The 12098-nt window shown below is 38.9% G+C and overlaps 2 protein-coding genes across 2 annotated transcripts in view; one reads left to right on the top strand and one right to left on the bottom strand.

Moving 5' to 3' along the window:
• PPM1E (protein phosphatase, Mg2+/Mn2+ dependent 1E) overlaps window positions 1–12098 on the top strand; it is a 135525-nt gene that overhangs the window by 90866 nt on the left and 32561 nt on the right. The gene's annotated exons all lie outside the window — the stretch shown is intronic.
• The window catches only part of LOC112316500 (glyceraldehyde-3-phosphate dehydrogenase-like), a 94766-nt gene that overhangs the window by 81842 nt on the left and 826 nt on the right, over window positions 1–12098 (bottom strand). The gene's annotated exons all lie outside the window — the stretch shown is intronic.

Raw genomic sequence — 12098 nt, 5'->3', positions numbered from 1 at the left:
TAAAATAGCTTTTTACAAACAATGCATATTTTAAAAATGGCAGGTTTATAAAAAACTGAATAAGAAATATTCAGATAAGTTTGAAATTTTGGATTCAGCCATGATCTTTGCTTCTTGAACCCAAAATCTAAATCTAGATAAAATACAGAAAAGGCATGGTTTTTATGAGCTACAGGTATGAGGTCTAAATGTTATCTAAATAAACTGGGATGTTGATATCTTTAAGACCACAAGCATTCTAACTGTAAATGAGAACTGAGCTCTCACCACTTCTGGTCAACATAGTACTGCCTGCATTCTCTGCTTCTTTTCAACATAGTGCTGGAAGGTCTGGTCAGAGAAATTACGCAAGAAAAAGGAAGAAAATGCATCCAAATTGGAAACAAAAAAGTAAAATGATCTGTTTGAGGATGACATGTGCCTAAATGTAGAAAACCCTAAAGGTTCTACAAAAAACAAGCAAAAATCCTGATAGAACTAATAAATGAATTTTGCATAGTAGCAGGATAAGTCAACACACAAAAGTCAGTTATGTTTTCATGCACAAACAATGAATAATCTGAAAAGGAAATTACAAAAACAATTCCACTTACAATAGCATCAACAAGAATGAAATAGTAGGGATTGACATAACCAAGAAGGTAACAGACATCCATTGAACTACAAAACATTGCTGAAACAACTTAAAGAAGACATATAAATGGGTAACATCCCATGTTCATTAATTGGGATACGTAATATTGTTAAGATGTCAATCCTTGCCAAATACAGAGTCAATGTAATCCCTATCCAAGTCCCAATGATTTCTTTTGCAGAAGTAGAAAAACCTATTCTAAAATTCATATGGAATCTCAACAGACCCCAGATAGCCGAAACAATCTTAAAAAACAAAACCAGAGTACTCACAACTCCTGACTTAATAATGTACTGTAATGGTACAGTAATCCAACCAGTGTGGTGCTAGCATGAAGACATATAGACCAATGGAACAGAATGGAGAGCCCAAAAATAAACCCTTGCATATATGGTCAAATTATTTTTCACAAGGGTGCCAAGATTGTTCATTAGGCACAGGACATCTCTTTAGCAAATGGCGCTTGGGAAACTGGGTATCTACATGCAAAAGAATGTAGGTGAATGCTTCCTTGACACCACACACAGAAGTTTACTAAAAATGGATCAAGGACTTAAATGTAAGACCTAAAACAGTAAAACTCCTAAAAGAAAACTTAGGGCAAAAGCTTCATGACATTGGATTTTACAGTGATTTTTTTGATATGACACAAAAGACACAAGTAACAAAAGAAAAAAAATAGACAAATTGGACTTTCATGAAAATTAATTTTTTTGCATCAGAATACACTATCAAAGGATTATCACTCAACAATGTGTCTGCTTTTTAAAGTAGAATTGCTTTGTCTGGCAAACACCGCCAGAAACAACAAAAAAAAGCCTCTTCCTATGGAAAAATATACTATTCAGCTAAGAAGTATTCTGATAATGCTACCAGGACTATTTGGCTTCTGAAAGAAATATATTATTATGTCATTATATTACTGTTACTTAATCTCAATTCTTAAAGGATCTGGTTGCAAATTAAAATTACAATAAGATACTACTACATACCCACCAGAATTGATAAAATAAAAAAGACTGACAACACCAGGTACTATACATTGTCAATGGGCATGTAAAAATGTTACAATCGCTTTAGGAAAAGGTTTACAGTTTCTTACCAAACTAAACATACACCTGTACCCTATGACCCAGCAATTTTACTTCTTAGGTATTTACCCAAGAAAAATGAAAACGTGTCTACAAAATGACTCACACCAGAATGTACATAGCAGCTTTACTACTTATAGCTAAATATTGGATACAGTCCACATATCCACCAACAGGAGGGAGAATAAACTGTAGTGTATTAACACAATGGAAAACCACTTAACAATAAAAAAGGAGAGGACTATTGATATACAATAATATGGTGAATCTCAAAAACATTTTGCTGAATCGAAGTAGCCTTACAGGGGGATAGACACTTCTGAAAAAATAGTAAGGTACATGGAAGGGAAAATTGAGGGAAAAAATGAACAAAATAAAATGGATATTAAATATTTAAAAGGAATGGAGAGCCATTGTTAGATGTGGCATATGGATAAAGGACAATAGTTGTTGTCCCTGAAGAATCAAACTCCAATACAGAATATTTAAAGATATTTTTTTGACAGTTGTTTAGTTTTTATTTCACAATCAAAATATAGAACCCAATGAACTGCAGCAAGAACATGAAAATTATGGAACATTCCCAGCAGGTGATGGGGTGACAGGGGTGTTCTTCTGAGCTACGGAAGGGATGATCTGGTGTTTAAGATGAAACACAAGTCAAATTTATTAGAGTTGTCCAGCAACAGTGATCTTGCGGGTACTGGCATTCCTGGACCCAAAGCACTACATGGCTGCCACACTACCCGTACCACTCTGTCTTTCACCTGGCGGAAGACCATGTACTTGTCATCTAACCGCTCAGTCTTGGCATTGCAGATGAAAGACTGGGAACTGTTGTGTTGGGTCCAGCATTTGCCTTGGACCAGATGCCAGGACCCATATGCTTCAGGGTGCAATTCTCCTCATCAGATTTCTCTGCATAGGTGGACTTGCCACCTGTATACCATCGTGACATGTGAAGTTACCACGCTGGCACATAAAACATGGAATAATTCTTTGAAAGCAGGAAATTTGATAACCAAATCCTTTCTCTCCAATACTTAGAACATGAAAGTTTTCTGCTGTCTTTGGAACTTTGTCTGCAAACAAACACAGCCAAAGGGCTTGCTGTTCACAGTGATGTTGAAGAACATGGTGGGGTTGACTGTGGCTGGGTGATGGTGGCTCCAGGGCAAGAGCATCTGCAACATGAGGCAAGATATTTTTCAAGGAAACTATTCAGAAACACATGCAGACTGAATCTGTAGATTGAGAGGGCACATCATGAGCCAGGAAAAGTTTACATAGAACAATTACTATCACGACACTACCTAGTAATGCTATTGGACTGCACATATATTTTTTAAATGACTCCAGAGAAAAAGAAAAACATACGAAGGGGAGAAAGAATCAGATTGGCTTCAGAATTCTTCTCAGGAAAATTCAGTGCCAGAAGACAGTGAAACAATATATATAAAGTCCTCAAAGACAAAAAGTTATGATCCAAGAACTTTTTATCTAGCCAAACTTTTATCCAGGTGAAAAGGCCACAGACATTTTTGAACATGTAAGAACTCAAAATACAATCTTACTGATGACTTCTTGATAAACTGCTAGAGGACACACTTTAGCTAACCATTTGATAAGGAAAATATAGCAAAAGATCGGATATGTGTTGAATCCATAGGATTAATAGGGAGCTTACTATTCTAGGACAGAATTTATTATAAACTCCGACAATGTAGATATTGTATGACTCAGAAGAATTTGGAGGATAAGGGAAATAGTAGAAGGTAGTGAAGATATTGATGTAGCAAAATCTAAAGATCAAGTTAATAGGTCAAGAAAACAAAGCATGGGATCTAGGAAACAGGTGCCCCAACACAGAGAGCTCCATGAGGAAGTCCCAGGATGTTATCTGTACACAAAGGCTAGAGTCCCGGGGGTTATCTAGGAGGAAAAGGAACTGATAGTTTTGAGCATATGTGAAATATTAATGAATGGTGTGCCACAATGATGTTAGAGCAGTTGGGAAAAAAAAATGCTGATAGGTGTGTTTAAAACAAAGCAAATGAAAGAGAGGAAAAAAAGCCCCCGCCTGTGTGGCTCTGTTGGTTGGGTGTCATACCGCAAACCGGAAGGTTGGTTTGATTTCCTCTCGGGGCACATTGCTGGGTTGCGGATTTGGCCCTAGTCGGGGTGCATGTAGAAGGCAACCAACCAGTCGATGCTTCTCTTTCAAATCAATGTTTCTCTCTCTCTTTCTCCCTCCCTTCCCCTCTATCTAAAATCAAAAATAAATTAAAAAAGAAAAGAAAAGTGAATCAGTTATCAACTCTAGGAAAAACAAAATAGTTGTACAGGGAAGATATTGTGATCTTAGCATACTGTTCAAAAATTCACACGATTTGTATAGCTGTAATATTTTAAACTTGCGTACTTAACCAGATATTGGGGGGAAAGCGAGTTGTGTGTGAGAAGAATCACTAAATCTTCATTATGGTGAAAAGATATAGTTAATGTTGATAAATCAAGAACAACTAACACCTCTTTTACCATGGGGATAAGAAATATATCTGATATCTAATACTGATAAATTAAGAAATTTTAGTATAAACATTTTATTTAGAAAGATGGAAACAGAGGAGAATGGCCAGAAGAGTTGAAGCTGGGAGACTCTAAAGCACAGTGAAGAATGGTGAAGGGATTTCTGTCTTTCATTAGGAGTGTTTTAGTTCAATTTGACTTCTTAAAGTAAATGATTGCAATATTTTGATAAAAATAGAAATATTTTTAATATTTTTTCTTAGGTAGAGCTAATATCTAATATTAGGTAGAGCTGCTATGATTCCCCGTCTTGGTGGTGTGGCCTAATGTAGTAGGTGTCCTGTAGTGTCCTATGGCACAGTCTCTACTAGCACCCAAGCTGAGTACTCAAGCTGTGCCCTCTGTGCAGGCTGAGTACACCCTCCTCTTGTAGTGGAGCCTTGGTTGCTGTTGGCAGGTCAATGGGAGGGATTTACTCAGGCCAGTCAGCGTCAAGCTGAGACCACTGACCACCAACCTCTGTCCCCTGCGGAGGATCAGCTGTGAGGGTCAGGGTGGTGGTGCTCCGACATGATCTGTAGCTGTGCACTGGGTGCACAAGCTCTGGGTTTTCCCGGGGGTGTAGGCCATGGTCAGCCCCCACCTGTGTTATTCTCGGGGCCACCCCACATGAGCTATAAAACAATGTGCAGATGGCTGCTGCTTTTGTTAGGCTTGGAGGGTCCCAGGTGAAGCCAAGCTTTGAACCTAGGCTGGCTGCAAGTGCTGGGTCTGGGGCCACTTAGCAAGAGGTACATGGGTTGGGGGCTCACTGAGGCCAGCTGTTGCTTGTTTGAGAAGATTTAAAAAGTTGTGAAACATGAGCCAAGGCCAGCCAGTCATATGGAAGATCCACTGTTAACAGCTTGGGTGGGCTGATAAGTTGGGTGGGACAGAGCTTCAGGGGGTCTCCAGGGCAGGGCAAACAGTGTTAGCTAGGTTAATGGCATCTCAGATATGGCACCCACCTGCCATCTCTGTTACTCTGTGGGGGGAAGGTTCAGAAGGCCTTTCTGTTTGGGAGAAAGCTGACCCCCAGCTCTTGCCTTGATGCCAGACACTTCATTTCCACCTCATATGTCACTAATGCCTTTTAAGCTGCTACCCTGGTTCTGGAGCTCAGAGAGAGAGAGAGAGTGAGTCTGATTAAGTCTGCATTGGGTTCTTTAAGAGGAACTGCTTGGGGCTGCAGGTTTCTTCCACCAACTCAATCCCTGCTGGTTATCCCTGCAGCCAGAACTTAGGGGGACTTATCTTCTTGGTACTGGAACCCTGGGAGGGGGTGCCTGCTGTGGGGCTGGGATCCTGTGCTCCTGAGATATCCCTCCTGAATTTTTATCCTCCACGCATGGATGTGGGACCATCCCATTCTATGTCTCCACTCCTTCTACCAGTCTGGATGGATGTGGTTTGTTTAATTACATACTTGTCACACTTCTATTCAACTTGATGTCTGACAGTTATGAGTGATGGTTGTTGTGTAGTTTAGTTGTAATTTTGATGTGGTTGTGTGAGGAGGCAAGCTGTATTTACCTATGCCTCCATCTTGACAAGAAGTCCCAAAAAGCTTTTCTATTTGTCTTTCAAAGTATGATTGTGTATCATTTAAGTAAAGCCCCTGATTTCTTAAGACTGATCAATCATTTCAAAATATTGGTTGAAGCAGAGTTCCTATTAAAAAGCCATACATACTTTTGAAATTTAAATACATTATATTTTACTGAGAAGGAGTAAAGTCCGTGATATAAATGAGACCTCAGCATATACCAGTTATTTGAGTTGGCAACAAAAATGTAACTTTGACCATAATTCCTGTTTTTGTGTCAATGATTATCAACTATTTACTGATAGTACCCAAGTTTCATAGCCTACATATAAGAATTCGACCACATGTTGTATAAATATATTGATTTTCTACTCTTAACAAACATTCATTATAAGGAATTAGCAAATGGTTTAAGCATATATAAATCAGAAAGACAGATGTGTATTCATTGAGCAAATATTGATCAGTTTGCTAGGCACTGATCTGGGCATTAGGCATCAATGACCAAAAGCAGAGAGAAAACACCTGCAGTCTAGTGGGAGGAAGAATGGAGTCATAAAACAAACAGTAAACATAATAAGTTCATATAGTATATTAGAAATTGATAAAGGCTACACAAAAAGGAAAAGACTTGCAACATAGTGGGAAGAGTTTACAAGTGTAGAGAAGAGGAAGAACCTCGAGGAGATTGAGATGTGAGGTACATAGGAGAGTATGATGTTTTGGAATCTTAAAGCAAATAGAGGAGTATAGAAGTAAGGGAATGTCAATAGTCAGCTGCTCTCAAGTGAGTTGGACCTGAGAGAAGACTGTAGGATTTACCAACAGGAAGGTTACACTGGTGATGCTGACAAGTTTCAGTAACCGTGCTATTCCTTTTGGACCTGGAGGAAGGTTGAGAGGAAAGATAGTTACTGCTAAGCTCTCATTTTTTGTGGTCTTGTGACAGTACTGGTAGTTTGATCTTTGGTAAATAAACTTAACACCTAGATTGTTATTCAGAGAAAGCTTAGGATAATGTTGGGTTTGCTTGAATGTCAACCTGGTCCGTGTGAACAAATGGTTGTTAAAATTACATCAATAGCAGTAGGGAATGAGATTTCTGTTGAGGACCCCAAACCCAGAAATGCAGGAATTAGTCATTTGGTAGGTAACATCATTTAGATTCAGAAAAGCTAACTAAGAATCTGTGAGGTGTGGACATCCAGGTAGCATTTCTAGAGGTTGCCATAGAAAGAAAGAAAATAACTTACAGAGGAAAAAACTCAGAGCTGATTTTAACTTCATTTAGTCCACTAAGAAAAATAATACCAAGTCAGGTGGAGAATTTGCCTTATTTTTAGTTTAATGTGTTATTCTAGATTTAGAATATGTATGATTAACTTGGGGGTGATCAGAAATGTAACATTTAGGTGCTGTCCCCCTAGTAAGGGCATACTGAGTATATAGCAACATAATATGTGGGCTAAGATGAAGCTGTTCCAGATGATCTCTCTCAAAGTTAACTGATGGGAACTTCCCACCTTCAAGAATTTTTATTACCTTAGCAATGCTGTGCCAAGACTGCCGAAATACAGCTGTGGGTGCTGCGCTGACGCCCACATTGCCAATGTCAGGAAGGATGTACTCTTAAACCTCTAATTTATCTAATAATGTCTTTAGTGATTTGTGTAGGTTTGGCATTGTGAAGAAAATGCTTCCCGGCTTGGTTTATAACAAGAATTCAGTTTGCAGTCTTAAAATGTATATTGTCTTAAAATGCATGTGGAAGGTACTAAACAAGTCAGTTTAGAAAAAGATCTGAATAAAATAGTATCCTATCAATCTAACAGAACTTACTCATCCTTTTCACTTGAAAACGATGCAAACTAAATGTGTTTTTATGCTAGAATAATCTATTGTGGTTGCTGTTTTATAAACTAAGACGGCAGTATAGTGCTGAAAGAGAGCCAGCTTTCATATTCAATTACAATCTGACTCCTTTTCTCTAATGAGAAACCATAATTGAAAAATAAATTTAAAAAAATTTAAAAACAATAAATATATAAACTTTTCTTTAAAAATTTTTTTTAAATGACGGGACTATGTCAGCCTATAGAGTGGAAATAGAATAATAAACTCTCATAAATAAATATTTATAAAGAGGTAGGAAATAGTGCACTCTTGTTTGAAATACAGTTTCACAACCATTTGCTAACAATATGTGTCTCTTTAAGAAAGCAAGCTATTGGGAGAACCAAGATGGCGGCGTAGGTAGACACACTGCGCCTCCTCGCACAACCAGAACCGACAGAGAATCGAACAGCAAGGGGGACCAACACCAAGGAAACAGAAAATAATCATTCATCCAGACTGGTAGGAGGGGCGGAGACGGCACTGGGGTGGAGAGGACTCGCGTGGCTGTGGCGGGACTGAGACTGGCGGAGTGTGGGACAAATGGCGCAGGCAGTCCGAGCACTAGCAGACCCTGCGGTCCCACATTTGCACAGATAAACCCAGAGGGCCGGACTCAAAGTGGCGGAGAGTGGGGCAGGCAGAGTGGCGGATAGCACATTGCGGCACCACATTCGCCCACAGATAAACCGGACAAACGGCGGGCAGAGAAGCAGACCGCTGCGCAACCCAGGGCTCCAGCTCGGGGAAATAAAGCCTCAAACCTCTGATTGAAAGCACCCCTGGGGGTTGGGGCAGCAGCAGGAGAGACTCCCAGCCTCACAGGAGAGGTTGTTGGAGAGACCCACAGGGGCCTAGAGTGTGCACAGGCCCACTTACTCGGGAACCAGCACCAGAGGGGCCCAGTTTGATTGTGGGTAGCGGAGTGAAAGACTGAAATCCGGAGGAGAGTGAAGCGGGCGCCATTGCTCCCTCTCGGCCCCACCCCCACGTACAGCATCACTGCGCAGCGACCAGCATTACCCCGCCCCGGTGAACACCTAAGGCTCCGCCCCTTAAAGTAACAGACGCGCCAAGACAAACAAACAAAAAAAATGGCCCAAATGACAGAACACTTCAAAGCTCCAGAAAAAATACAACTAAGCGACGAAGAGATAGCCAACCTATCGGATGCACAGTTCAAAGCACTGGTTATCAATATGCTCACAGACTTGGTTGAATCTATTCGAAAAACAGATGAAAAAATGAAGCCTATGCTAAGAGAAACAAAGGAAAATGTTCAGGGAACCAATAGTGATGAGAAGGAAACTGGGACTCAAATCAATGGTATGGACCAGAAGGAAGAAACAAACATTCAACCAGAAAAGAATGAAGAAACAAGAACTTGGAAAAATGAGGAGAGGCTTAGGAACCTCCAGGACACCTTGAAACGTTCCAACATCCAAATTATAGGGGTGCCAGAAGGAGAAGAGGAAGAACAAAAAATTGAAAACTTATTTGAACAAATAATGGAGAACTTCCCCGATCTGGCAAAGGAAATAGACTTCCGGGAAGTCCAGGAAGCTCAGAGAGTCCCAAAGAAGCTGGACCCAAGGAGGAACACAACAAGACACATCATAATTACATTACCCAAGATTAAACGCAAGGACCTACGTCCAAGATTACTGTATCCAGCAAAGCTATCATTTAGAATGGAAGGGAGGATAAAGTGCTTCTCAGATAAGGTCAAGTTGAAGAGGCTCATCATCACCAAGCCCTTATTATATGAAATGTTAAAGGGAGTTACCTAAGAAAAAGATCAAAAATAGGAACAGTAAAAATGACAGCAAACTCACAGTTATTAACGACCACACATAAAACAAAAACGAGAGCAAACTAGGCAAACAACTAGAACATGAGGGTTGTCAATAGGGAGTGGGAGGGGGAGAGGGGGGTAAAGGTACAGAGAATAAGTAGCATAGATGATAGGTGGAAAATAGACAGGGGGAGGGTAAAAATAGTGTAGGAAATGTAGAAGCCAAAGAACTTATAAGTATGACCCATGGACATGAACTATGGGGGGGGAATGTGGGAGGGAGGGGGGTGGGCAGGATGGAGTGGAGTGGGGGGGGAAATGGGACAACTGTAATAGCATAATCAATAAATATATTTAAAAAAAAAAAAAAGTAAAGCATTAAAAAATAAAAATAAAAAAAATAAAAAAAATAAAAAAAAAAAAAAAAAAAGAAAGCAAGCTATACAAAATCTGAAGGATTCTTTCCTAACTAGTTGATTCACTGCAAAGATTGTTACATTTATCAAAATAAACATATATTTAACTTTTAAGAATACACCTAGTGTGTAAAGCAGAGTACCCTCATATTGCCTATAAAAGGAATATATAGAATTTATTTTCATTCTGTTGGCTTATGTCAGAGGTGGCAAACACAAGGCCCAAGGGCCGAATTTGGCCCTCCACCTCATTTTATCTGGCCCAGCATCTTGTTTCTACCTGGTGAGAGCGCTGAGCTCCTTGCCCCTAGTTAAGGAGTAGTTACATTTATACAGTCCTAAAATTACATTCAGCCCTTTGAAGGCAACCTCAAGGCTAATGTGGCCCCTGGTGAAAATGAGTTTGACACCCCTGGCCTATGTGAAAACATTTGTTTGGATCAAAAATGTGTCCTAATTTAAGCTGCCTTTGTCATATCTTTGAAATTCAAAATGTTATTTGAAATAAAATTATAGAATTAGAATTTTAGGCCTGGAAGAGGCTTTAGAGTTACTTTATTACAATTTCTTAATTTTCTAGTTGAAGAAACTGAGATCCAGAGTTTAAGCATCTTTTCTAAGGTTATACAGCTAGAATTAGAACTTGGCTTTTTAACTTTGTATATTTCTCCTATAACCTCCTATCTCCAACAAGTTAGTTGAATAGCAAATAAGTCTTCAGAAATTTTAGACTTTCTGTGTGTGCAACTATGTATGTCCAGCCTTCAAAGTCAATAGTGACCCCTAATTATTCTTTATCAGTTAAAAAGGTTCTTACAATAACAGAGGAAAATTGTAGTGTTTAAATTACAAAGAAAGTGATTTCTGAGTGACTGAGATATTAATGCATAGTCTTTAAAGCAATTGTCTGTAATATCTTTAGGTAACAGCCAAAGCAGTATTGAGAAGGAAGAACAAAGTTGGAAGTATCACACTACCTGAAATCAAACTATACTTTAAGGCTAGAGTAATTAAAACAGCATGGTACTGGCATAAAAATAGGTACTTAAATGAGTAGGACAGAGTAGGAAGTCTAGAAATAAACCTATGCTTATATGGTCAATTAACTTATCACGAAGGAGGCAAGAACATACAATGGGGTAAAGACAGTATCCTTAATAAATTATGTTGGGAAAACCGGACAGAGACATGCCAAAAAATGAATCTAGACTACTTTCTTAGACCATATTAAAAAATAAACTCAGAATGGATTAAAGACTTAAATGTAAGACTGAAAACCATAAAACTCCTAGAAGAAAACATAGGCAATAAACTCTTTGGCATTGCTCTTGGAAATATTTTTTGGATATGTCTCCTCAGGAAGGGAAACAAAAGAGAAAATAAACAAATGGGACTATATCAAACTAAAACAAAATTTAAAGCAAAGGAAGCCATCAACAAAACAAAAAGACAACCAACTAAATGGGAGAAAATATTTGCCAGTGGTACATCTGATAAGGGGTTCACATCCAAAATACATGAAATGCATACACCAAAAAAAGCCCCAACAATGTGATTAAAAAATTGGCAGAGGACCTGAATAGGTAGACACTTCTCCAAAAAGGACATACAGATGGCCAACAGATGTATTTTAAAAGATGTTCAACCTCAATCATCAGGGAAATGCAAATTAAAACCACAATGAGATACCACCTTACACCTGCCAAAATGACTATCATTAATAAATCAACAAACAACAAGTGTTGGTGAAGATGTGAAGAAAAGGGAACCCTCATGTACTGTACTGTTGGTGGGAGTGCAGATTGGTGCAGTCACCCTGGAGATTTCTCATAAAATTAAAACTAGAACTACTATGTGACCCAATAATTCCACTTCTGGATATTTGTCAGAAGAAATCCAAAACACTGACTCAAAAAGATATATGTGCCCATATTCACTGCAGCATTATTTACAATAATCCAATATATGGAAGCAACCTAAATGTCCATCAGTAGATGAATGGATAAGGAAGATGTGGTACATGCAGGGGTGGGCAAAAGTAGGTCTACATAATACAAATAAATAATACAAGAATAAACTGTGTTTTGTGTACTCACAACTGTAAATGTCGTTTTCCCCACCCCTGTGTATACAGTGGAATATTGCTCAGCCATAA

The sequence above is a fragment of the Desmodus rotundus genome, chromosome 9 (assembly GCF_022682495.2).
Source record: "Desmodus rotundus isolate HL8 chromosome 9, HLdesRot8A.1, whole genome shotgun sequence".
NCBI lineage: Eukaryota > Metazoa > Chordata > Mammalia > Chiroptera > Phyllostomidae > Desmodus > Desmodus rotundus.
This window is presented reverse-complemented; position numbering and strand designations above follow the sequence as displayed.